This window comes from Callorhinchus milii, unplaced genomic scaffold (genome assembly GCF_018977255.1).
Source record: "Callorhinchus milii isolate IMCB2004 unplaced genomic scaffold, IMCB_Cmil_1.0 Scaffold2, whole genome shotgun sequence".
Classification (NCBI taxonomy): Eukaryota; Metazoa; Chordata; class Chondrichthyes; order Chimaeriformes; family Callorhinchidae; genus Callorhinchus; species Callorhinchus milii.
The window spans coordinates 112,347,848-112,374,039 of NW_024704743.1; the positions used below are offsets into that span (position 1 = coordinate 112,347,848).

General features: G+C 40.9%; 1 protein-coding gene across 5 annotated transcripts in view; it reads right to left on the bottom strand.

Moving 5' to 3' along the window:
- LOC103174581 (hepatocyte nuclear factor 4-gamma) overlaps positions 1–24,674 on the bottom strand; it is a 51,267-nt gene extending 26,593 nt beyond the window's left edge. Inside the window, exons 1-2 of one of the 5 annotated variants that reach the window (XM_007887013.1) lie at positions 24,560–24,674; positions 7,811–7,862 (exon numbers count right to left, since the gene is read on the bottom strand). The gene's annotated coding sequence lies outside the window, so the exon portion shown is untranslated. Of the gene's footprint in view, positions 1–7,810; positions 7,863–24,306; positions 24,327–24,365; positions 24,474–24,559 lie in introns of those variants that run through there. The other 4 variants (XM_007887014.2, XM_007887015.2, XM_007887009.2 and 1 more) reach the window with 4 other exon arrangements.
- Positions 24,675–26,192: the final 1,518 nt, after the last annotated feature.

The window sequence follows — 26,192 nt, forward strand, 5'->3', positions numbered from 1 at the left end:
AAATTCACCAGACACCTGCCAACTCTAACTAGTATTGAGGTGTAATCTGAGGTATTTCTTAACGGGATTCTTTAAGGAATATTATTGGAATTCCCACTCAGGATAGCATCTCAGAGCGCTTAACAGTGGCGGAGCCTGACTCCGAGTCGCGGTGGGTGGGTGTAGGGGGGGAGGTGACCGCAAACAAGGTCAAAAAGGAAGGTTTTCAGGTGGAACTTTTTTGGGCTTTGTACTACAAAAAGAAAAATTCTAGTTTTGAGCAGTTGAGGACAAGTCACCAGCCCCTTTTACCCACAAGACAGTACAAATCTATGAGGTTATATGAAGAAATAATAATCATTGCATTTTAGATATCACCTTATCACATCAGGAAGACGTCTCAAAATGCTTCACAATATTTCGTGTAAAGTGCAGTGACTGCATTTTGTGGATGAATGTGGCAGCCAATTTGCACACAGCAATGTCCGACAAACAGCCAGGAAGTGAATGACCAATATTTTCAGGGGGAATTGGTGGCCAGGATACCAGGAGAAACTCCCTTCCCTTTTCAAAAAATCAAATAGTCCATGGGATCTTTAATGCCCCTCTACCTGAACAAACGTGCAGGACTTCATTTAATGTCTTTTCCAAAGGACGGCACCTCCAACCCCCAGCACAGTATTGGAATGACAGCCCAGATGATGAGTTCAAAATCACAATGTGGGGCTTGAACTCACAACCATCTGATACAGAGGTGAGAGGGCTACCAACTGCGACAAGCCAGGCTGACACCTAAGAACACAGGAAATGCCTTTCTTACCGCAGCCACATACAATTAATTGTTAATTAATTCTTAACCAAAAGTAGTTCACTGTATATATCAGTCCTTCCCTCAACTGTGAATATCCTAATGGAATAATTTGTGGCTATGACAATCCCCCCAAAATACTGCCATCTGAGAAAGGTAGTCAACTACACCAAATGCTTCACAACTTCACGTTAATGCAACTGAGAGATGGGGCGGACCAGTGGAAGCATGAACCAATCAACCAGCCTTTGTCCCACTCAGCATGTTTATTCCAGATCTTTCTATGTAAATTGTTTTACAGCTCACAGTATATCCACGTGAAAACCAAGTGATCAAGTGATTGTGACTAATTATTTAAGAAACGCCAATCAGTTCCAGCCCAATCAGGAGGAACGGCCTGAGCTTCTGATTCATTGGCTGAATGGGAAGATAGTTTTTCCATAGGAGATAACCCTAAACCAGGTTCCATAAACTATCAGAATACAAATGGCTGTGCTAAGTACTTCACTTTAGTGCAACTACATGATTTATTTTGTCTGACTGATTAATCGAAAGAGAATGACCAGATTACATGGACCTTCACTAACTCAATTTAAATACATTTCATCATCACACAGTATTATTTAATTACATTTCCACTTAAAACTATTGCCCACAGTTGACTCCTGGAAAACCCATAGTGGATTTGAGCAAATTCCCACATATCAGGCTTTACGTTCTATAAACATTCTGTAAAGCGCTTCAAAACATTTCTCCACACATTTCTCCATATGTGTTACATAAATATAACACAGGTTTGAATGTCACAAAATAATAATAATCCTTGCATTTGATATAGCACCTTATCACGTCTTTGAGGCGTCTCAAAGCGCTTCACAGAATATACTATAAAGTGAATTAACTGTGTATTTTGTGGGTGAAACACAGCAGCCAATTTCACACAGCAGTGTCCCACAACTCACTGGTTGGATTGAGTGACCAAATTATTTATTTATTTTTGGAGGGATTATTACCCCCGGAAAGCGATCCGCCAATCGACTCACAACAGGGTTCCTACTTACTGCTAGGTAAACAGCGGCATGTGGAGTATGGAAACTTGCCTTAGGTTTCGCACTGGCCGGGAATCGATCCCAGGTCCTCTCGCTTGTGAGGAGAGCGCTCTAACCAATATGCTACAGAAATGGGTGTGTATGGGCTATATAAATGTTACATGGTTTTCTAGTCCTGGCGACACAAAGCTAACTGAAAGTGGAAACCTGACAACAAATATATTTATCATATCGGTATCTCCATCCTGCTGTGGGTTACACTGCTCTTGGCTGCTGGCAATGGGAAGATGCAGCCCAAAATGCTTACGATGCAAATACACAAATTAAATCAAACTAAAGTAACATATAATTTATGCCTGCAGTTATTCTGTTAAAGGACAACTCAACCTGAATTACTAGCCTACAGAATTCAAAAGGCCATTTACTGTTAATGGCTAGTTAGGCTTGTACATGTATCTGAATGTTCAGCTGCACGTACCAGAAATGACATGCAGGATGCCTGCATTGTTGAAGCTAGCGTTCAGTCAAACTGTTATTTTCTTGAGATGCAGTGATGTACTATTGTATTGTAATGTACTACCCATTATTTAGCTAGCCACAGTGATAATAACAGTAATCCTTACATTTGATATGCCACCTGTTATGCCGGGAGAATGTCTCAAAGTGCTTTGCAGGATTTTGCGATAACGTTTCGGATTGTGTATTTTTGGAGGCAAAATGCTGCTAACAGCGTCCATGGCCCTCGCCTCAACTATCCTTCCTGGTGCCTGTCTTGAAATTGTCCTTTGCGAACTTGAACTCGTCCTCTTGTTTTGCCCAGGTACATCATAAACTACTGTTCTGGGTTTTCTTTTTCAACTTCGTTTAAAATAATACTTGCATTTGATATAGCAGCTTAACATATCGTTGAGACGTCTCAAAACGCTTCACAGGCCATTCTGTAAAGTGGATTGCCAGTATATTTACTGAGCAAATATTACTATTAATAATATTATTATATATATTTATTATTTAAAATGTTATAAACCTCTATGAGGTCCCCAAAGACATCTTTTCTTAGGGGTTCTTTTCTGAAACATCTTTTCTCAAGACTAAAGAGCCCCAGCTTTCCTAATTGTTCTTCATTGGTCAAAAATGAAAAGTTCCGTGATGGCCTGGAATTGAACGAGGGTCAACTACCTATCAGGCAACTAGGCTCAGCATTATACCACATCACCAACTGACAGGCTGTGGAAAAGTGCATCAATTTAACCCGAGAGTAAAGTGCAGGTATTGTCAGGTACTGTATTCTCCAAATCCAGACTCATTGTATAACTACAGTAAACTCTCATTTTATTGAACTCTAGCTATTCAGAACTTGTATTGAGCCTGAAACAGAATTTGTTATAAAGTTCAGCAGGAATGCACACCATGTAGCCTCCAGCCAGCCATACTCGTATCATGAGCCCCTGCCTCACTGTGCTTACTGCCTACAGCGGCCAGAAATATCGAATTTGACTCTGTCAAAGACCGGCACTGTAATTATTTTGAATCCCAGGAGCAGAAGATACCTTATTCACTATCTTCTGCTCGTGGAATTCAAACAGTTACAATGCCGGTACTGGAACTGTAATTACACGTAGCAGGAAATTCCATTTGCTGTCCCCCCAATGTTACAGCTAGCTGGAGTTTTAACATATATAATAATAATCCTGGATTTAATATGGTGCCTTATCATGTTACTGAGACGTCTCAAAGCGCTTCACAGAATATATTATGAAGTGGATTGACTGTGTATTTTGTGGGAGAAACGCGGCAGCCGATTGCACACAGCAGCACTCCAGAAACAGTCGTAGCTTGGGTCACAACATTTTTTTATCTTTTTGAGGGATTATTACCCCTGGAAAGTGGTCCGCCAATCAATTGACGACCGGGCTCCTACTTACTGCTAGGTAAACGGTTGTGTGTGGAGTAAGGAAACTTGCCTAGGGTTTCGCCCCGCCCAGGAATCGAGCCCGGGTCCTCTCGCTAGCAAGGTGAGCACGTTAACTGCTCTGCATATTATGCATAACCACTGGAACTCCCTGCCTCTATGGTTTAGTGTTCTGCTCTCTCTATTCGTCTATAAATCCCACCTTAATACCTAACTTTTCAATAGTGCCCATGGTCACCTCCCACTCTCTTGCTTGGTGTCCAACTCTGCCGCTGTGAAGCACTCTGACACGTTATCCTACGTGAAGGGTGATATATAAATGCAAGTTATTATAATTTTTTTTTATTATGGTTATACTATATACCACCAACGCAGTGTTAAATGGCTTTCTCAGAATGGAATCCCCTTCAAAGACCTGCAAAGTACAGCATATTTTTCAATCTGGATGTCTAACCAGAACTAATTTTCACATTGCATAGGTACAAAATCACAGCACTGAGACCTCTAGCTACTCTGTTACAATACAAATATTCACACTACGTTACAGTTCAGTTACTTATTTGTACAGGGAGTGCTGAGTCAGTAGGCTTATTTTGCGCACTTTGGCAAGTAAGTTTATTACCCGACTATTCCTCTGGACAGTCACGCTATGCTAAAGTGTCTTGCAAGAAATATTAACTGTATGCTACACAGTATGATCGTCAAAGGTGTTTATTGGATCAACGATATCATCTTTTGATGCAAAATATTCCATTTTAATTTTCAAAATATAAAATGACAAAACAGCCTCATAAACAGCGTGGATTGCAATCAACAATGAAGACCTTTTAATAATCCTATAATCCTTGCATTTGATACAGTGCATTATCACGTCTTTGAGATGTCCCAAAGCGCTTCAGAGAATATACTGTGAAGTGAGTTGATTGTACATTTTGTGGGCGAAGCGTGGCAACATTGCCCCACAAACAGTCGTGGATTGAGTGACCAAATAATAATAATTTTTTTTGAAGGGATTTCAATATACAGAGGTGGACGTGTAGACACCATTGCTGAGGTTTCGGAGCAGAGAGGCTGTACCAGGAATCGAGCCAATCTGAAACCTTCCCCCGTTAAAACAGCTTTGTACCTACATAGGAGAGCTGCCCTGACACTGCCCTTTTCAATTAGCCTCAACTGTGGGAGTACTCACGCTATGATTTTAAGCACAATAGATTTACAAAATAAAAACCACATTTCTGATCATAGCAGCTCAAGTTTTAAGATAATGCAACAGTTATTTATTTATTTTTACACACACACTATGTGTCAAGTATTTAACGCGCTATAAAGTACTGTGAAATATTCAGTGCACTTAATTGTAAAGATTTTAGGGCGAAACAGATAGAGTGGGCCAAGATGGAGATGGGAGGGAGGAGTTTCCAAAGATTAGGAGCATAGAAATTGAATCTGATTATCAGATCAGTTCTGAAATATTACATATTCCACCTCTAAAAGTGTACACTGTCAAAGGCATGAAATTTCAGTGAAGAGAATAGCCAGCATTGTTTCAAGTACAAATATTTATACAATAAAGTGCCTTCTTAGCACAAACTGACGCTTGCAACCTAAGTTTTTAGCTCCACTGTACTCAATGAAAAGGCCTGAGAGTGAAACAATAGGTGAGTCACACCTTGTTATTTACTTCTGGCTTTCGATTCAGGCAGGCAGAGAGATTGGTTTGGCACGAGGCTGGAAAACTGCTCAAATGAACACAGCTTTGAAGCTCTGGCTCTTCAATGTCTAACCCCCTCACGAGCTCCCAACACTTATAATAATAATCCTTGCAGTTCATACAGTGCCTTATCAAGTTATCAAGGCATCTCAAATTGCTTCACAGGATATACTGCAATTAGCAATTACAGTATTTTAACAGGAAGAAAAATGTTAAATACTTTCCCAGCCAACATGGGAATTTCACTGATTGGGAAAATGGGATTAGTAAATGGAATCCTGTTATCCGCAAGTAAATGCAACCAGCATGGTATCATAACCTAAAACCTGGGTGTAAAACTTCATGACCCAGTTATAAGGAGGGAATGGAGACTGTTTTTCATTAGAGCAGAGTTGTGGGGGGGGGGGAACCTAATAGAGGTCTACAAAATTATGAAGGGTTTTGAAGGGGTAAGCAGGGAGAAGTTATCTCTATTGATGGAGGAACATAGTTATAAGATAGCCACAGAACAGTTAAAGGAGAATTTAATAGTGTCTCTGTTCTAAATACCTCCTCATTTTAGACGACTTTAACCTCTACTTCAACAACAAATTGCATTTATATAGCACCTTTCATGTCAGGAGAATGTCCCAGGGTGCTGGACAGCCATGGGTTTACACCCAACCTGGGAGTTGGAATCAAGAAGGGTGGAGTCTAGTCAAAATGGGCTTTGAAGGAAGCAAGGGAAGGTGCAAGGTGAAGGGACTCTGGGATGGAGTTCTAGAGGGTGAGGGCAAAAAGGCTGAGGCCCAAATGCCTATGATGGAGCAGACGGGGCAGGGTACATCGAGCCGACCAGTGGGGTGACTGACTCACAAAGCTTAGTGCAGGAAAGGACATAAGCTGCAGAGTTGATTTGGAAAGTCCGGTGGGTGAGCAGGGAGTTAGCATAGTCGAGCCTGGATGTGATGAAAGCATGGATGATGGTTTCAGCAGTCTGATAATGGCAGAGGCGGTGAACGCAGAACGGCTCTTGGTACAGATTTGGGGTTTAAAGGAGAGTTAATCGATCGAACAAGACACCAAAGTTCTGCACTGACTCAGTGAGGTGAAGACTACATCCATGAATAGTAATGCTGTCAGTGCCTGAGGTGTGGAGGTCCTGACTTGAGGCAAGCAGGAAGGCCTCCATCTTGTCAAAATTCAACTGGACAAAATTGGCTCTCATCCAGGATTTGATGTCGGTCTGACAATCTGTCAGTACAGCAGTGGTCCTGGAGTCGAGGGTGGAGGCAGAGAGAGAGAGTTGGGTGTCATCCGCATACAAGTGGAATTTAACCCCATACATGCAGATATTATTACAGAGCGGGAGCATGTGGATATTAAAGAGGAGAGGACCAAGGACAGAGCCTTGAGGAACTCCACACATGACTGTGTGAGGGCTGGAGGAAAAGCCAGAATGTGCATTGGACTATTGCTGGAATTTAATATCCTAAAACCACATAGGTTGCCATTGAAACCACAGGGATAGTGATTAGGGTAGATAGCTTCAGTGGAGGAGCAAACACCAGCTTAAACACAATGGAACAAATGGCCTATTTGTGTGCTATAATTTGTATGATCCCATTCTACTCTTAATATTTTAAAATATGAATAATTCTCCTCACTCTTTATATTTCTCATATAATGATTGAAGACATTGCTTATTCTGAGCCCTTCTATCTAAAGCTAAGATAATTTTACATGTTGTTTCGGCCTGACTCAGTCGGTTGTACTCTTGCCTCTGAGCTGTGAGTTCAAGCCCTGCGACAGGACTTTGAATTCATAGTTCAGGCTGAAACTCCAACGCAGTTCTGGGGGTACATTGGAGGTGACATCCTTCAGATGAGCAGTTAAGTCAAGGCCCTATCTGCCTGTTCATGTGGATGCTAAAGATTCATGGCACCATTCAAAAGGAGATTCTCCCGGTGTCCTAGCCAAAAACAATGCCCCAGATAAAATTGGTCAGTCACTTGGTGGTTATTTGTGGCGCATTGCTGTGCGGAAATTGGCTGCTGAGTTTTCCTAGATTATACAGACCACGACACTTTACAGTAAATCCTGTGAAGCAGTTTGAGAGACCTCCCAATGTGAAAGGTGCTATATCAAATGCAAGGATTATTATCATATATTACTTTGTGCATGTCAACTCTAGAAGTGAGAAATCTGAAAGATTTCACTGATTCATCATCCAAAGCAATTTTCTGTGACCTGTGGCTGCAAATCGTATCAATCTCTTCAAAGGCAGCTGTGATTTTCTGCTGTAATTTCTACACATCAAACCTTAGAATTGACATGTTCATACCATCGCACTGGACAATATTATCACTCACCTCTTGTGCTTAGGCTGTTTTGCTCAGATAGTCTAGTGCGACATTTAATTTCCTGCAGCAAAATAAATGAAAGGTAAGAATCTGTGCCAACACCCTACTCAAAGGTTTTATAACCCTGAGCTATAACTTTTGAAGGAGATATCAGAGCCAACGCAGATCACAGGACAAGATGCAGCTTAAGCGTCACTCAATTAAGTTAGGTGCAGGAGCTATGAAAACATTGTATGGTGGGAATGAGGTGAAAGAGATAAAGTTTACTCACCTCCCACCCACATCCCATTTTCTCCCTTTTCCTAAATGCACTGACTCATGCTACAGCCAACGTTCCACAGGTTCTGAGCATTTTCTGGTATCATGTGGCTATTCTTCAATTATGAGCCCAGGCATTATCAGCAGGCTATACTATCACAGGGGAGAGGGGTGTAGCATCACAGTTAAACCTGATCCCATCCTCAGCTGAGGTCTGAACTGTCTCCTAGTCTTAACATTAAGAGTAATAACTTATAATATGCCTTGCAATTTATGCAGCATTCTGTCACATCATGGATATGCCTCAAAGCACTTCCCAGAAGTTAATGTAAAGCAAAATGAATAACAGTGCTCCAAGACGCTATCCTGTGTAAAGGCAAGTTGTTGTTGCTGTAAAGTGAAATTGACTGTGTACTTGTAGGCAAAAGCAGCAGCCAACTTCTGCATGGCAATGTCCCACAAATAGCCATGAGGTGAGGGACCAATTTTGTCTGTGGGATTGTTGGCCAGGACACCATGAGAAATTCCTTTCCCTTTTCAAATAGTGCAATGGCATCTTTAACATCCTCCTTAACAGGCAAATGAGACCTTTTTTAACATCTCATCTGAAGGACTGTGCCTCCAACAATGCAGCACTTCCCCAGCATTGACTGCAGTGGCAGCTTAGAATGCGAGTTCAATGACCCAAAATGTGGTGCGAATTCAGAACCTTCTGATTCAGAGGCAAGAATGCTAACAACTGAATCAGATACATTTCTACAAATCTGTAAGTGTATTTGTGGATTTGAAATTAAAACCCAGAATGTTTAAACAGTGTTGAATTCAACGTTAATTTAGAAGCCCGCTTTTTTAAAAAAAAATTGTGAAAAAACAGCTTCTAAATCCAATTCTGGAGAATGCTCCAAAACTTGAGAATGTTCCAAGCTTTTGCACCATCTTATATTTTAACACAATGATCTTAAGGCTGAGACCTGGACCTTTTTGAGCCATTGCATTTATTACTAGGACATATTACCAAAATTAAAAACTTCACAAGTCCCCATTTGAAAAACTTAACATGATTATTTAGTAAAGGTGGTGCCCTAGCAGGTCTGCTCAAATTTCCTTTGTCAAAAACTTAGCTGAAAATTGATTCATTTATTTATTTCATCCCTGTTAAACCTGTTCCTTTGATATCCCAGCATCCAAATTCGTTCAGACATGTTTTTACCCCCTGTGGCTGACTGCAGTAAATTTACTATTAGTAAATCCACTTCCAGCCAAAAAGTACATTTTCTTCCTATCAGGCATTTCCAAAAATCTTCCATGCTGCAACGCAGAGATTTACACAAACGCACTGCCTTTAGATTTGGCCACTTCTGGGCAAACACAGTAATCACATTGGAATCCAATTGTTAACAACCCATGAGCAAAATTTTCAAGTTGCTTAATTATGTGTTATGGGTGCCCATAATTATGCCATTAACCAACATAAACCCAAGTTCAATTCCCAGCAGGGCAAAATGTTGGGAAAGTTTCCGTACTCCACATGCCTCTGTTTACCTAGAGGTAACTAGGAATCCAGTTATTAGTCAATTGGCGGATCACTTTTCTGTGGTAATAATCATTTAAAAACATAAATGTAAACAAAAATAATTTGGTCACTCAATCCACGACTGCTTGTAGGACACTGTTGTGCACAATTGGCTGCTGTGTTTCACTCACAAAATATACAGTGAATTCACTTTACAATATATTCTGTGAAGCGCTTTGAGACATCTCGAAGACATGATAAGGTGTATATCAAATGCAAGGATTCTTATCGTAAAAGATGACAAAACCTCCTGTGATCAACATTTTATACCTTTTGGGAAAACATCTCAACTACTTCACAAAAATTGGTAATTCACTTCATGGTTATTGCTTGGAAGGGGTTGGGAGGTAGTGATAGGTAGTGGGTGGGAGGTAGGAGAGCAGAAGCATAGTCATAGGGGTAGGTCTTCAGGTGAAGAGAGAAGAGGTGAAGTGGAGAGTTTTAGAGGGAGAAGACAAATCGCTGAAGGCTTGCTTGTTAATGGAAGGGTGAAATGACCAAAGGTGGAGGTACAAAGCAGGCAGGAGTTGACAGAGGGGAAGAAAATCCAAGTTAGTAGTCACAGGAGACCACAGAGATAGGTGATACAAGATCATCATTTGTGGAGTCCTGTAGCTCAGTGGTTAGAGCACTCGCTTTGCAAGTGAGAGACCTGAGTTCAATTCCAGGCAGGGCGAAACCTTGGGCAAATTTCCTTACTCCACACGCCTAATAATAATCCCTCCAAAACCAAAAACAATAATAAATTGGTCATTTTCAATCTACGACTGTTTGTGGGACATTGCTGTGCGCAATTGGCTGCCGCGTTCGCCCACAAATATACAGTCAATTCACTTCACAGTGTGTTGTGTGAAGCGCTTTGGGACGTCCTCCCGACGTGAAAAGCGCTATATCAAATGCAAGGATTATTATTATTATCTCAACTACTTCACAAAAATTGGTAATTCACTTCATGGTTATTGCTTGGAAGGGGTTGGGAGGTAGTGATAGGTAGTGGGTGGGAGGTAGGAGAGCAGAAGCATAGTCATAGGGGTAGGTCTTCAGGTGAAGAGAGAAGAGGTGAAGTGGAGAGTTTTAGAGGGAGAAGACAAATCGCTGAAGGCTTGCTTGTTAATGGAAGGGTGAAATGACCAAAGGTGGAGGTACAAAGCAGGCAGGAGTTGACAGAGGGGAAGAAAATCCAAGTTAGTAGTCACAGGAGACCACAGAGATAGGTGATACAAGATCATCATTTGTGGAGTCCTGTAGCTCAGTGGTTAGAGCACTCGCTTTGCAAGTGAGAGACCTGAGTTCAATTCCAGGCAGGGCGAAACCTTGGGCAAGTTTCCTTACTCCACACGCCTAATAATAATCCCTCCAAAACCAAAAACAATAATAAATTGGTCATTTTCAATCTACGACTGTTTGTGGGACATTGCTGTGCGCAATTGGCTGCCGCGTTCGCCCACAAATATACAGTCAATTCACTTCACAGTGTGTTGTGTGAAGCGCTTTGGGACGTCCTCCCGACGTGAAAAGCGCTATATCAAATGCAAGGATTATTATTATCATTATCTCTTGGTCATCTTTCCCTCCGCAATCCAGCGATTTCCCCAGCTCGAGTTCTCAGTCAGCCGTCTGAAGCACCCAGAGATGATCTCAGGATATGAAAGGCGCTGTGTAAATGTAAATTCTTGTTGTTGTTGAAACTCACTATTTCTGATGCTCGATAATAGGGTGAAATACAAAACTTGCCAGTAACAATCATAGCTTTTACTAACATAGACTGGAGGAAGACCTGGTTTAGGCTGACACTGTTCCTGATTCCCAGCAGACACACATAATTATACAAACTTTTCTTTCAATGAAATACTTGGTAAGTTTCCAACTAAACTCATCCTTTGTGTTGTATACTTTGCAGCATGATCCTGATACAACCAACACATTTTATTATACTATCAATGAACAAACCTCACTTGGCGAACTTCAATAAAATCCTCATTAAAATCAGTGTATTTAGTTATGTTTCTTAATGACTAAGACCTTCGTACCAGGTGTTACCTGGTGCCATGCAGCATTTCTGCCAATAGTTCTTTGCAGTTTGAAATTCCAGCGTCATTGCTAACATTGTGAACACATTGTTTATAAGCATAAGCTCAGAAAGGTGGGGCAAGATGTTAAAGTTTATTGGCTTGCCTACCATTCACCTTCAAAGGCTGTTTTCAGGGAATTGCTGTGAGTTCTGTATTCCAAGTCCTGGCCAACACTCCCCTGAATAAGATTGGTCATTCACTTCATGTCTGTTTGTGGTGTGTATAAATTTGCTTCTGTGTTCACCTATAAAGTGCATCTTCACTACATTATACCCTGTGAAGATATTCTGACAAGCTTTTGAGATGTTCTCCTGATGCGAAAGGTGCTGTATGAAAATAAATAAAATAATCCTTATAATAGTTTATTATTATTTCTTACTAATTTGCATTGGGGGAAAATATCCAAATGTATAAATTGTTCAATGGATTTCCTCAGTAAAGTTCAATTTCAACATCACAGAGAATGTAAAAGGATGTTTACTACTATCTAGTGCATTTGGTAACTCTTGTCTGATCAGTTGGGTGTTTAATCTTATAATTGCTTTGCTTTCAGGTAAGAGACTATAACCTTGAATAGTTGTACGTGCATGCTGATTCTAGGATAATAAGTTATCATTATTGCCCTGAGAGCAATAGGTTTTTCAGCAAATACTGATAGCTTATCTGCTTTGTGCTGGGAAATCTCCATTCTCATGTTTTGCTCACATGAGCAATTTCGCACTTTGCCGCAATTTTGTGTCGCTTCTTTCTCTTTTGTGTCACTTCTTTCTCAAATGCACAGCATTCATCTTAGACCCTAAGAAGTTACAGCAAGTAGCATGAGCAAGAGCAATTCACTTTCAAAATGGTGCCATACAAGTCGTTAGCCAAATGAAATCTTGAAAGTGTAAAGTAAATCACATCTGTTTTTCACACCTTCAGTTCTCAAGAATCTAACCCATTTTTGGGATTAAAAAAAACACAGGTGACATCCTGGCTCAGTTAGTAGCAAGACTCTTGTCTTTGAGTCAAAAGGTTTGGGGTTCAGGCTCTGTGAGCCCATATTCTAGACTGACATTGCAACAACAACAACAACAAGATTCCATTTCTAGAGCGCCTTTCACGTCGGGAGGACGTCCCAAGGCGCCGTACAGTTGGGTCAGGACCCGAGCAGGGGGCAAATGGTCAGGGTGAGGGGAGGGAAGGGAGGGAGCGAGGAGGGGGTAGAGAGTCGAGAGGGGAGCTGAAGGCACGGTCAAAGGGAAGGGTCTTGAGACCGGCCTTGAAGGAGGAAAGGGAAGAGGCAAGGCGAAGGCACTGGGGGATGGAGTTTCAGAGCCTAGGGGCTGAGAGGCTGAAGGCCCGGCCACCGATGGTAGGGCGGTTGGGGCGGGGGATGTGGTGCAGACCGGAGCCAGAGAAACGGAGGGTACGGGCAGGTAAGTAGGGGGATAGTAGGTCGGAGAGGTAGGAGGGAGCAAGGCCGTGATTGGCCTTGTAGGTGAGGATGAGGATCTTGAATGAAAGGTACTTTTGACCTCAACAATAACAACAAGAAGATTACATTTGTATAGCGCCTTTCAAGTCAGGAGGATGTCCCAAGGCGCTGGACAGTGTACAGCATTTCAGACCCGAGCTGGGGTCAGGGGGGAGAAGGGAGGGGGCCAATGGCATGGTCAAAGAGGAGGGTTTGAGGCGGAACTTGAAGGAGGCTAAGGAGGGGGCGAGGCGGAGTTCTGTTGAGATGCTGATCTAAAACGTCTGCTTGTTCAGGTGGATCTTAAAGCTCCCATAACACAATTGAAAAAGAAGTGGGTTTCCCTGGTGTCCTGGCCAACAATCCTCCAGATAAAATTGTCAATCACTTTGTGATTGTTTGTGCAACTTTGCTGTGCACAAATTGGCTACAAAATGCAGTTATTACACTTAATACACGTAATAAACACATAAAAATCCTGTGAAGCACTTTGAGACATTTTGATAACTTATTATGTCAAATGAAATGATTATTATTATAATAAAACTTGACGTATAAGTAGAAATTGCACAATACAATACACATTTATTAGCACCTTTCACATCAAGGTGGACATTTCAAAGTGCTTAATACTGCTTGCTCAGAACCACCAAAAATAAGTCTCAAAGCACTTCACAAGATCTACTGTAACTTTCAGTAGCTGTGCATTTTGTAGACAAACACAGCAGCCAATTTGCACATAGCAATGTCCACAAACAGCCATTTAATAACCATTGTTTTCACTTGGAGAATTGAGAACAAGGAAAACGGGAGGAACTCCATTCTGTAAGTGAGATTTCCAGTCAGTGCTCACTCAGGCACTGAGCACCTGAAGGTAATAATAGAAAGGTACTACAAGAGAAAATTATGAGGTTATAAAACATTGAAAGGGTGTGGATGATTCCATAAACCAGGAGAGAAAACTGAAACAGCTTCTATGCTTTTTGGTCGAGAGTATAGCATTTCATAAAGGAGTTCAATAATAACAAGTACTTATTCAGTGCTCTTCATGTAAGGTACTTTTGACCTCAAGTGACTTAAATAAATTCAGATTCCAATATGACTTTGGCAACGTCTCAGAAATTCAATGCAGGAGAGAAGTTATTTGATCTTTCTTACATCGATTTTATTTTGTAGATTTAAGCTAGAACTTTGCATTATCATTGTAGATATTTACCAATCTCCACTGATAACTTGTCATCACTGTGGTGTATCAGTATTGCAACTGAAATTCTTTTGATGTTTTTCTTAGTGTATGTTTGTGTGTGCACACGCATATGTGTAAATTTCTCGTTAAACATTGTTGCAATACAATAACAATTTACACTTTCGCATCTGAAAGACATCTCCAGAAAAGTAAAATCACATGGAGCCATTAGTATCGCTTTTCCATCATATTGCATGTGAACTCGCCAACTAAATCAAGCATTCCTGAATAATCTTTACAATGAATTGTAAACAGAGCAACAAATATGAATCAGGATCATTGAAGGCATATGATGTAATTTAGGCTTACGTTATACAATGCTCACAAAGCGATTGGAGCAACAGAAACATCATTCAATAATTGCTGCAAGGTCTCAAATACAGTATTGTGTACATCGGGAACTGAAGAGGTAAAAATAACACAATCTGAAAAGCTACATTCTAAACGATTATGTCTCGGGGAGGGGTGGATATTTTATAAATACACAGAAAAAAAAAAGGAGGTACAGAAAGATAATGATGGTAAACAAGGCGATAAACTCCAAACTCCTACCAGGCAATAAACTTAATAGCTTACCAGAACAATCCACCCACTCTGCACATACAGTACATCATACAGTACAGATCTCTAAGAGATGGGCCCAACAGACAAAACTAAATGCAAAATCAGCAGCTCAGTCTGCCTTAAGTGCACGCTCGCCTACAAAATACAGCCACTACACTTGACAGAAAAATCCTGTCAAGTGTTTTGTGATGCCCTTCTGCCGTGAAAGGCACTACATCAAATGAAAGAATTGTAAGGATTATAAAGACAGTCTGCACAAAGTGGCTGGCAAAGGGTAAAACCTGAGGTTAGCCAGCCTTCACAAAGGAAGAATTATTTTGAATCTCTGTATGCATTTATCAGTAATGAAGTCTGGTTGCCTGTGGAGGACTTGGATGCTGTGAGCACCTCAGAATAACTCCAAACATTATAATAATAATCCTTGCATTTGATATAGCGCTTTTCACGTCTTCTAGACATGTCAAAGCGCTTCACAGAATATGCTGAAAAGTGAAATGACCGTATATTTGTGGGCGAAACACAGCAGCCAATTGTGCACAGCAGCGTCCCCACAAACAGTCGTGGATTGAAAATGACCAATTTTTTTTTGGAGGGATTATTATTAGACGTGTGGAGTAAGCAAACTTGCCCAAGGTTGCCTGGAACTGAACCCTTCCTCCCCCTCCCCCTGCCTCGGCCCCGGAAACCGTTACTGTGAAGCACTCTGAGACGCCGTCCGGCATGGAGGGCACTATAGAAATCCAAGTTGTTGTTGTTGAGTTCCCATACATTGACCGCATGGGAAAACTTTTTGCATCAGGAAATGGGAAATAAACAAATGCTTTTTTAATAGTCAAAGTCAGCACCTCCAGAGATGACAGCACCACTTTCTTGATGCTGCTGCCCAACACAAGCGCGGCATTTCATTCATTTATAAAAGATTGAAGAGAATTCCATCTACATAATTCCACTGCCATTAAGGGCAGATACGTAGATTAATCATGAGTGGGAAGGAAGGTCTGCATTGACTGTCTGCCTCAGGTGTCTTTTTAACTCATACTTTCAAAGTATAAACAAGCAGAACATGGCAGAGGACAGGAAAGCCTTGATAGTGTTACTGACACCTACATTTCCTCATCAAACAGATTATGTTATAGACTTTTGTTCATAATATTTCAATATAGAAATGTGATCTCCAGTGACAATCAGGAATGAGGATAAAGTTCCAGCCAATAAGACTCTACACAAAATCTCTATTTCCAGACTCCCTCACACCACTTATTAAAGCATAATAGATAAAACTGGTCGTTCACTTCATGCCTGTTTGTGGGATGTTGTTATTCACAAACTGGCCACTACATTCACGTACAAAATACACAGATAAGGTACAATACAATTTATATATTGCCTTTCATGTGGGGAGAACATCCTAAATGCCTGTGAGTGCTGGATAGGCTAATTCTTTCTATAAAAACATAATAAAGTGGTCACTCAATTTACGATTGTTTGTAGGACACAACGTTACGCAATTGGCTGCCGCATTTAGTCTACAAAATACACAATGAATTAACTTTAACTGCATTTGATATGGCGCCTTATCACATCTTCGAGATGTCTCAAAGCACTTCACTGTAAAGTGAATTGACTGTATATTTTGTGGGCGAATATTTTGTGGGAAATGTGCCTTAATTTCAGTCACCACACTTTACAGTAAATCCTGTGTAGCACTTTGAGACGTTCTGATGATGTGATCAGGCATCATATCAAATGCAAGCATTATTAATATTTTTATAAAATACTGGAACAAGGAAGCACTGAGAGCTACCAGTAGGCACCTCCCACAATGCTATTTACAATCTATTAATCCGAGTTGCCATGTGTTGGACTCTCTGAATTCATCAGAGATTTCAACCTAAAGATAATTCTTCGACTTTTGAGTACAAAGATCATACAAAGTTGCTAAGATTACAGAATTAGACATTGGATCAATCATCAGCTGTTATATCAAATGATGTGAAAATTCTAAATAATCAGGATTATTCACCTTTTCCTCCCATTTATCGATGTGAAAGCAACACTGGGATATTTGTTCCAGCATAAAATATATGTAGGCTCTATTGCAGGTGCACTGACAGAAGATCCTATGCACATATATTGTATATATTTATGTTGACTGTCAACGTACAACAATATGTACAGTCTGAATCTACCAGTCACAGCGCTAACCTGAAACAGGTTTTTGATACCATGACTGCCATCATAAATCCAAATGACAATCTGCTTCCTTTAAAGAATTTATTGATGTGGTCTCACAGAATGCTGAGACACTAGCAAATCAACCACCAGAAATGTACAAGAGATGCTGCTCTCTTGGTCCCTCTGTTGTGGGACATTGCAAATGGTTGTTGTGTGTGTACAAAACAATTCATTATACTCTGCTTTACACTGAGAGACAGATCAATCCTGATCTGACCATCCAGGTCTGCGTGAAAGGCACTATACAAATGTAATTTTTTGTTGTTGTTGTTGTTGCATGGAAGCCATTAGTTTGGCATTTTAGGTCAGAAGGTTGGGCCTCATAATGGGACTTTGAAATCACAGTCCAGGCTAACACTCCAGTGCAGTACTGGCAGAGCGCTGCATTGTCAGAGGCTCCTTCTTGCATATCGGATGACAAACTGAGGTTCTTTCTCCCTGTTCAGTACACAATAAAGATCCTATGACATTTTTCAAAAAAAAGAAAGCGAGTTTCTCCTGGTGTCTCAGTCAACAATCGTCCAGATAAAATTGGTCAATCAATTCATAGCTAGTTTTGGGTCTTTCCTTGTGCAAATAGTCGACCACATTTGCCTGCAATTAATTACTCCATGTTGAGATGTTTAGCCTGATATTGATTAAGCACTGTGAAATTTCAAGTTTTCTTTTCTTTTTATCAATTGAACCATTGAAGAAATAATGTTTCTGATCACTTCCAGGTAAATCAGTCATTCATTTCATGGCTGCTTGCGGGATATTGCTGTATGTAAATTATAATAATTCTAATCCTTGCAACTTTCACATCAGGAGGATTAACAAAATACTTTACAGCATTTTACTATAAAGTGTACTGATTGAATATTTTTGTGCACAAAACAACAACCAATTTGCAATGTCCCATAAAAAGTCATGAAGTGAATGACCAATTTTATCTGGGGCACTGTCAGGCAGGTCACCAGGAGAAACTCACTCCTCTTTTTGAATAGTACCATGGGATCTTTAACGTCCACCTGAACAGACAGGCAGATCTCATCCAAGGGGTAGCACCTCCAATGGTAGAGCGTTTACCAGCACTGACCTGGAGTGTTAGTGTAGGTCCATGAGCTCAAAGTCCCAATAGGATTTGAACCAATAAGCTTTGACTCAGAGACAAGACTGCCACCAAAGATCCAGGCTGACATGCTTTGAGTACGACCAAGCTAACACGTAGAATGCTAAGATTAGGTGGAAATTCCATCTGTGTCAGCCAGGCTGACGCAACTTAAAACAAATGCTTATACAATGGTTGGATACTTAGAACTAAGTTCAAATTAAGGTCAGTTAAATAAATCCAAGCCTTTTCAGATCACATTGTGGAGATAGCGTTCAATGGATTCATTTTCTTGAAGTCAAGCTATTTTCGTTATATCACCAAAAAACATTTTAGGGAATTAATAAACTAGGAGTTCAGAACAGATACAATTTTCGAATGCAGGTTTGTCAAAAATGAGAATACCTAACCAATTGACTTTAAGATTAAAATTCTTTGCCATTTACAAAGCAGGATATGCCTCACCCATGATTTGGTGTGTACACTCTCTTTCGTGTGAAACACTGAAACTTCCTGTTGAAACTGTTACTAAATATTAACCATCAAAGCTTTCAAATACAGTAATGCCTCATCAGGCCCTTATTTTTAAGCCACTCCCCTTAGGCAGGAATATGTTAAAAATGTGAATATCAGGCACTTCTGTTGCTTGGATTCAGAGGAGTAGTAATACTGATAAAATAAAAACAAAGATCTCTAGAGGATTGAGGGTTAGTACCTCTCTAATTGCTAGACCTCTCAACAAAGTTTAAGAAAGGAAAAATGAAACCAGAAAAGATCACTCTCCCTATCAAACAAACAAAAATCATGGTGGTGAAAATAAACTAATTCAAGTCTGCAAATCAACTTTACAGTATATTCTGTGAAGTGCTTTGAGATGTCTCGAAGATATGATAAAGCACAATATCAAATGCAAAGATTATTATTATAATAACTTTTGATGACAATAGTCCACTAATTTGAAACTGTTTCAATCGCTCTGTATTCTGACAGGCCCAGACCAAAGCCTCTGCAGTTTTAAACTCTAATGGAGTTTGAAGAACTGAATACAATGAGAAGTGAGAGCCCTTCAATTCATGTTGAAATTGGGTTGGGCCAAGCAGCTGACTACCTCTTAAACCGACAAACAAATAGTTATTACCAAACCCAAACTGCTACCATAGGTATTCTCAAATCATGTTTGTTCAGCGTGACTACTTTTATTGTTTTATTAATTTTATTGCTGTAGCATGTAATCCTCAACCCTATACTGAATTGCACGGCACCTACCCAGACCTTTCTTAGTTATTATGCTCCGGTTTAAGTTGATGTATTGTATTTACTGCTTGCAAATAGTTTATCAGCCTGTCCTTGTATTGTGTTACTGCAGACGCAAATTTTGCAGATGATTTTCGGGCTGTTGTTTTGTTTCAAAATGATAGAATCTGCCAAGTTTCCGACAAAGTGCGACTTTTCTTGGTTTGTAATGCAAGCCGGTCATGTGATTTTTTTCAGCTAGTGAGTGACGATTGTGGATGAAACAATTTGTAAGTATCAGGTCAGTTATCTGTCAGCATAGAAAACATTGTGTATCAACACAGAAATAAATTCCTGAAAAAAAAAAGAGGAATTAAAACCTGCCCTGAAATCCTCAAGGCGCTTTATCATCTTATGGGTTCAGGTGACCGTTTATTTAACCTATTTATGATGCCATCTGAAAACCACGATCAGATTACTTCCTTGTAATAATTTCTATGCGTCTATTATATTCTCTGCACCACCCACACATCATGATAGATGAAGATTGCATTAAACTGAGTAGTTGTAGAAAAAAGGCACATGGACCAGGTTATAATAATAATCCTTGCATTTGATATAGCGCTTTTCATGTCTTCTGGACATCTCAAAACACTTCACAGAATATACTGTAAAGTGAATTGACTGTATATTTGTGGGCGAAATGCATTGAGGTTAAATGCATTCCCAGAATCACAAGATTGATTGGGATGATAAAGGTCCTTCAGCCCATCTGATCTCATCACTCCAGAATATCTGCCCTCTTCCCATCACTGCATCAAGCTCCTTTTTTTTTTAAATGAGTCCAGTGACCTGGCTTCAACCACCCTTCCTGGTAACCTGTTCCAGTCATTAATTATCCTCTGAGTAAAGAAACACATTCCTGTACCTGTCCTGAAATACCCCTTTGCAACTCTGACTTGAAATGGCACAGATCAGGGAAATTACATGAAGTTCCCTGGTCTGTGCTGAGTTTTCTATACCTGAGCCAGAGCAGAACTCGGGGGGGGGGTTCAAATGGGCTTCAATGACCTTGGACTAAGAGGAAAGGAATGAAAATAAATCAGCCAAAATTCCCATTCGTGACTGCCATTCAGTGAACATTGCTAGTGGACATGAGAACCAAATAGAGACACCTGTGATGCCTTTAAGCTAACACTTGAGAATTAAGCATTCAGCAACATCAGGTTTTCAGGTGGCATCATAAACAGGTTAAATAAACGGATTAAAGGTGTGTGTGCCCCTGGAACCACACATTTCTTCGACCAGTACGTTCAGAAAGTCGACTTGCAGGAAATCAGCACCAGGCATGTTTAACAGCCATGGGAACTGGCAGACTGGATTCACTTCTCTTGCAAAGGACGGCACCTCCAACAGTGCAGTGCTCCTAAAGAATCAGCCCAGATGGTAAATTCAAAGTCGCGACATGGGGTTGAACCCACACAGACCTGACAACACATGTCATGTAAATACCAGCTTCAGATTGGTTGGGTCACTTTTTCTCTTGCACCTAACTTTCATCAGAGGTACTGTGCTATTTATTATGTTCCATTCTGGTTTATTGCTTACTTTGTTCTTTTCTATCATAAACATGTTCTACTGCTTCTACTAGAATAATAATAATCCTTGTATTTTAGAAAAAACCTTATCATGTATTCGAGGCGACTCAAAGCGCTTCACAGAATATACTGTAAAGTGAATTCAGAGTCCTGTAGCTTAGTGGTCAGAGCACACACCTTGCAAGCGAGAGGACCTGGGTTCAATTCCCAGCAGGGCAAAAGTTGGGCAAATTTCCTTACTCCATGTACCTCTGTTCACCTAGCACTAAGTAGGAACCTGGTTGTTAGTTGATTGGCAGATTGCTTTTCCAGGAGTAATAACTCCTTCAAAAAAATATTTTTGTCACTTAATCCACGACTGTTTTTGTGGACACTGCTGTATGCAATTGGCTGCTACATTTTGCCCATAAAATGTACAGTCAATTCACTTTACAGTATATTCTGTGAAGCACTTTCGGATGTCTTGAAGACGTGATAAGGCGCTATATCAAATGCAAAGATTATTATTTTTATTCTTATGTATCGCCAGAACACAAGAAATTTTGAACCAGGTATAATCAAGACTACTACTATTGTTGATTCAATTTGTGTTTCAAAATAATCCCAACAAATTAACACGGATTCTAACAGGATTTAATTTTAACATTAGGAAATACCACAAATCGGACCCCTCAGTCTGATTTAATAAATGGCAGCAATGAAGGACAAGTACATTACACACCTCCATTCTTGTGGCAGTCTCGGTAGTTTGGTTCTTGAGCCAGGCTGATCCACAGCAGTCAAAAGTGTTGTAGACGACAGACCTAACCCCAGTAGTAGCTAATGTACACTCCAGGATCTCCAAACATTGGCTCTTGCAAACCTGTACCTGTACCTATACCACCCAACTCGATCTCTCTGCCTCCATTCTCGCCTCCAGGGCCACTCCTGTCCTGACAGAATGTCTGTCAGACATGAAGTCCTGGATGAGAGCTAACTTTCTACAGTTGAACATCAACAAGACCGAGGCTCTCCTAATTGGTTCCCATCAGCGCTTCCTCACTTCAGGCGCTGACAGCATCACCATCCAAGGATGCACAACCACCTTACTAAGCCAGTCCGGAACCTTGGCATCTTGTTTGATCCTCAGCTGTCCTTTCTACCCTACATTCCATGCCCTGACCCGCTCTGTCTTCCCCCACCTCCACAACATCACCCGGCTCCTCTACTGTCTCACACCGCAGTCCCCCGAAACCCTCAGACACATGTTTATCACATCTAGATTCGACTACGCCAACTCCCTGCTTGTCGGCTTACCCACTCCTCCCTCCACCAGCTGCAGATCATCCAGAACTCTGCAGCTCGTGTCTTCGTGCAGCTCAGCTTCTTGGGACATCCTCCCGACGTGAAAGGTGCTACACAAATGTAATTTTGTACTTTGTATTGTTTAGTTCCAATATTCTCTGGGATTTGGTATACAGCATGTATTTCATTGGGGAAACAGTGCGCACTCCATACCAGACAAAGCAAACAATACATAGAACTCTCAGTAGTATGGTTTGGAGGCTCCTCAGCATGGTGAAGGGTTTCTGCTTATGTCAGTACTGAAAAAAATCTTTCCCAATTTGCCACATTATAAAATGTAATACAGTAATTCACGTTCATTTGATAATCAGTACTCTGTTCATTAACAGCAATTCCAGTCTGGAAAGGTGACTCAGATTATTATACCGAATACATACAATATTTAGCAAATTCAGTGCAAAACCATTCAGATTTCTTCATATCTCATCTTCTCATTCAGCACATATCAGCCGCTAGATTTTAGCATGCTCTATTAAATATACAATATAAAATTACATTTGTATAGCGCTTTTCACATCGGGAGGATGTCCCAAGGCACTGGACAGTCAGGGAATTTGGACCCAAGCTGAAGGTCGGGATCAGGGAGGTTGGAGGGCAGGGAGGGTAGCTGAAGGTTCAGTCGAAGAGGAGAGTTTTGACACACACTTTGAAAGAGGCAAGGGAAGGAGTGAGGCGAAGGGAATATGGGATAGAGTTCCATAGGTTTGGGGGCAGAAAGACTGAAGGCCTGACTGCCAATGGTGGGTTCGGAACCTGATTCTTTTTCTTAAGCAGTTGCTTAATATAGATATATTTGTACCAGATTAAATAGTTAAACAGGCACGTTAAAGTCAGCAAGTGTAGAGTGAGAGTGACTGACCGGGTCATCTGGTGTATGTAACCATGTAAGTAAGCAGCAGGTAGAAACTGAAACAACGGAAACTTCTTGGCTCTACTATTTACATAAATGTTTGAACATGGCAAGTAAATATGGGCTTGTCCCACTATAAATGGCTGACGATACTCAGGTTAACTGCTTTTCTTTTTTTAAAAAAAATTGTATCACAGGTAATCTGCATTACCCTGAGCCAATACTACAACTAAGAAAATCTGGTTCAGTTTCACCAGATATAACCAGAATCCGGATATGTCTAACCGGGTTTCAATCAAGGTCGTTATCAGGATTTATTTTTAACACAATTCTTTTAAAAAAAGAATAAATCGGGCAATTGAAAATTGTGCGCATGAAAAAGTTACTAGAATTTTGAAATAAACTGCTGAATTGAGACACGAGCGGTTACAACTGCAGTAACTAAGCATGGTTGACTGGCTGGTATTTATTAATGGCTTTCATTTCAACTGACAGGTCATGTTTCCCAATAAACCAGGCAATGAATCAAGTGTGTTTCAACCACTGCAATCCTCTCTAACCCCCAACCCCCACACTACCCCCCCCCCCCACCCATCCCCAACCCCATACACAATGAAGCAAAACTGCTCACATACATAACAACTATCTTAATGTGATACAGTTACCAAGGGTGACAAAGGTGTGTAGAGTGAGTGAGTGAGGGAAGGAAGGAAGGAGATGGTGGTGGTGGGGGGGGGGGGGGTCAATGAGAAGTGAAACTCTAAAGTCAAAGCCCCTCCCTTCCCCCCCAGCCCCCAATCCCATCACTTTAACACAAACTTCCACACAAGTTAAAGAAATGCACAGTGAATTCAATGAAAACAATAAACTGAAAGGGAGCAAAAGAGAGAAAACAAAACCCTTGTTGGAGAGGGGTCCAAGTCCGAAAGGTGAGGTCAGTCAGAGTCAGTCAGAGTCAGGAGCTGTGTTCAGTGCTGAGTTGCTACCTGTTTGTCCCTCTGGTGCTGGTGTGAGAGGAGGAGGAGGAGGTAGAGGAGAGTCTTACCTTTTTACCCAACTCTTGCAGTACTTTTCCCTTTGTTTCCCACCCCCTGGGGGAGAGGCTGCCAGGCCAGGAGGGGAGAAGAGGCAGTCACAGAGCAGGTGTGTGGGACGTGGTGCTGCTGCTGTTGTTGTTGTTTGGGGGGTGGTGTGGGGGTTGGGGCTGAGGAGGTGGGGGGGGGGAGGCTTTGCTTTTACCTTCGCATCTGCTGCTGAGCACCTCTCTCTGGCTCTCTCGCTCCCAGGCGTCAGGCCCGGCCAACCTGTCACTGCATCGACCGACCTGCTGAATAAACTCTTAAGTGGGTGGAGATGTTAAACAGTAACCAATGTCAAAGCACTCGCCCAACTCAGTGTGCACTCACTTTCATAGCCTTCTCACCCAGCCTTGCACTTCTCTTTCCCTTTCCCTGTGGCTGTGTTTTTATATATATATATATTATATATATTAATCATATGTATATATATATATAATTACTCTGCTTCAGGGGATAGAATTTCCCTTGTTTATTTCTTAAGGTGATTTCCAATCTGATGCATCAAACTTTCAACGGAGCGTCTTCAAGGTGTGTTACCTGCGATACAACTTAGTTAGGGGTGATTACCTGTATTTTATTATTATTACCTGTATTTTCCTAATCGTTTCAGAGGGAGGCGGCGGGGCAGGGGGAGGAGATGGACTAAAATGTTACTTTGTAGAAGGTGGAGGGCAACAAAAACTTACCTTGACCTGGGTTCCAACTCCTCCTAAAGTCACCTTAAATGTCAAGTCTAAATGTCGAACGTAGGTCTCAGAAGAAACACTAAGCATGTACCCCAACTGGCGGGCTAAGATATGTTACTGATACCTGAACTTTTAGTAATGGTCACCCCTAACCCAACCTGAAATTTTATGTCCATTTGATCATTATATTGATTCGCCCAATATCGTTCTTGTTCTGTGTGTTAGGCTGGCTCAGTGGAAGCATTCTCACCTCTGAATCAGAAGGCTGTGGGTTCCAGCTCAAGTCAGGACTTGGAATCGTGCAATATAAAATGACACTCCGATGCAGTGCTGGGGTGTCTTGCGTTGCTGGAGGATCCATCCTTTGCATGAGACATTAGACTGAGGTCCTGTCTGCCTGTTCAGGTGGACATTAAAGATCCCATGATACTATTCGAAAAGAGAAGGGAACTTCTCCCAAGGACATGGACAACAAATATAATTGGTCACTCACTCCATAGCTGTTTGTGGGGCTTTTCCGGGCACAAACTGACTGCTAATTTTTGCCCACAAAACACTCAGTAAATCCACTTTACAGTACATCCTGTGATGCGGTTTAAGATGCCTCAACAACATGATAAGGTGCTATATCAAATTCAAGGATTATTATAATATGGACCAATTCGTTCCTACCATAATAATAATTCTTTCTCATACATTGGAAATGTCTCAAACGACTTCATTGGATTTTACTGTGAAATGTAGTGACAACAGTCAAAGTTCTCACAGCAATGTCCCACAAATAGCCATGATATGAATGACAGATTTTACCTGGGGATTGTTGGCCAGGATAATACTGTTTTGAACAAGATTAATAATAGCTGTAGTTAAAACAGGGATCAATAATTTAGGACTTTCAAGCAAATGGTTAATCTTTGGGACATCCTCCCGACATGAAGGTACTACACAAATGTAATTTGTTGTTGTTGTTATAAGGCTGAATCTTTTGAGAATTGGCTCAGGATTCCTTTCTTAGAGTCTGTGTATATTTTGGCTCCTCTAATACAGTGCAGGGTGGTGTTAATATTACAATGTTGATTTTTACGTGTTTAAATGGAACTCACATAG